Below are 2,500 nucleotides of genomic sequence, written 5' to 3' on the forward strand. Positions count from 1 at the left end.
ATTGAAGTTGGATGGCTGGATTCATGATCCAGAGTGCTTCCCTGAAAATGAACATTAGTAAGAAGTACAAGATTGAACAGGATATTTGAACTGTAAGTGCAATAAGATACAAAGGTCCCACCGAGATTTGAACTCGGATCGCTGGATTCAGAGTCCAGAGTGCTAACCATTACACCATGGAACCACATTTCAAAAACAATCTTAAATTATTCACTTAGAGGGCTAGCTTTTCAAAAAAGGCTCATATTATTATAAATATCCCAGAGGTGACCTTTATGTGCAAAAATGGTTCCGGACAATCTAAGAATTGAACTTGGATGACTGGATTCATAGTCCAGAGTGCTCACTTTAGTATAATTATCCCAGAAATTAAATTTACGTGCAAAAATGGTTCCATAGAATCTAAGAATTGAACTTGTATGTCTGGATTCATAGTCCAGAATGCTTCTTTATAAATGAGGATTATTACAAGTATAGAATTGAACAGCATATTTCAACGGTATGTGCAAAACTTCTCAAGGACCCACCGAGATTTGAACTCGGATCACTGGATTCAAAGTACAGAGTGCTAACCATTACACCATGGAACCACATTTCAAAGACATTTATACATTTTTCCTTAGATTGAAAGCTTCAAAAGAGGCCAATTTTCTTCTAATTACCACATAGTTGAACTTTATGTGCAAAAATGATTCTGGTCAAACTGAGAATTGAAGTTGGATGGCTGGATTCATGATCCAGAGTGCTTCCCTGAAAATGAACATTAGTAAGAAGTACAAGATTGAACAAGATATTTGAACTGTAAGTGCAATAAGATACAAAGGTCCCATCGAGATTTGAACTCGGATCGCTGGATTCAGAGTCCAGAGTGCTAACCATTACACCATGGAACCACATTTCAAAAACAATCTTAAATTATTCACTTAGAGGGCTAGCTTTTCAAAAAAGGCTCATATTATTATAAATATCCCAGAGGTGACCTTTATGTGCAAAAATGGTTCCGGACAATCTAAGAATTGAACTTGGATGACTGGATTCATAGTCCAGAGTGCTCACTTTAGTATAATTATCCCAGAAATTACCTTTATGTGCAAAAATGGTACCGGACAATCTAAGAATTTAACCTGTACGTCTGGATTTATAGTCCAGAATGCTTCTTTATAAATAAGGATCATTACAAGTAAAGAATTGAACAGCATATATTAAGGGTACGTGCAAAATTTCTCAAGGTCTAATTACCACATAGTTGAACTTTATGTGCAAAAATGGTTGGGGTCAAACTGAGAATTGACGTTGGATGGCTGGATTCATGATCCAGATTGCTTCCCTTAAAATGAACATTAGTAAGAAGTACAAGATATTTGAACTGTAAGTGCAATAAAATACAAAGGTCCCACCGAGATTTGAACTCAGATCGCTGGATTCAGAGTCCAGAGTGCTAACCATTACACCATGGAACCACATTTCAAAAACAATATTAAATATTTTGCTTAGAGGGCTAGCTTTTCAAAAAAGGCTCATATTATTATAAATATTCCAGAGGTGACCTTTATGTGCAAAAATGGTTCCGGACAATCTAAGAATTGAACTTGGATGACTGGATTCATAGTCCAGAGTGCTCACTTTAGTATAATTATACCAGAAATTACCTTTATGTGCAAAAATTGTTCCATAGAATCTAAGAATTGACCTTGTATGTCTGGATTCATAGTCCAGAATGCTTCTTAATAAATGAGGATTATTACAAGTATAGAATTGAACAGCATATTTCAAGTGTACGTGCAAAACTTCTCAAGGTCCCACCGAGATTTGAACTCGGATCACTGGATTCAAATTCCAGAGTGCTAACCATTAAACCATGGAACCACATTTCAAAGCCTTTTATAAATTCTTCCTTAGATTGAAAGCTTCAAAAGAGGCCAATTTCTTGTAATTACCACATAGTTGAACTTTATGTGTGAAAATGATTCTGGTCAAACTGAGAATTGACGTTGGATGGCTGGATTCATGATCCAGAGTGCTTCCCTGAAAATGAACATTAGTAAGAAGTACAAGATTGAACAGGATATTTGAACTGTAAGTGCAAAAAGATACAAAGGTCCCACCGAGATTTGAACTCGGATCACTGGATTCAGAGTCCAGAGTGCTAACCATTAAACCATGGAACCACATTTCAAAAACAATCTTAAATTATTCGCTTAGAGGGCTAGCTTTTCAAAAAAGGCTCATATTATTATAAATATCCCAGAGGTGACCTTTATGTGCAAAAATGGTTCCGGACAATCTAAGAATTTAACTTGGATGACTGGATTCATAGTCCAGAGTGCTCACTTTAGTATAATTATCCCAGAAATTAAATTTACGTGCAAAAATGGTTCCATAGAATCTAAGAATTGAACTTGTATGTCTGGATTCATAGTCCAGAATGCTTCTTTATAAATGAGGATTATTACAAGTACAGAATTGAACAGCATATTTCAACGGTACGTGCAAAACTTCT

Source organism: Crinia signifera, chromosome 11, assembly GCF_055691185.1.
Source record: "Crinia signifera chromosome 11, ASM5569118v1, whole genome shotgun sequence".
NCBI classification, from domain to species: Eukaryota; Metazoa; Chordata; class Amphibia; order Anura; family Myobatrachidae; genus Crinia; species Crinia signifera.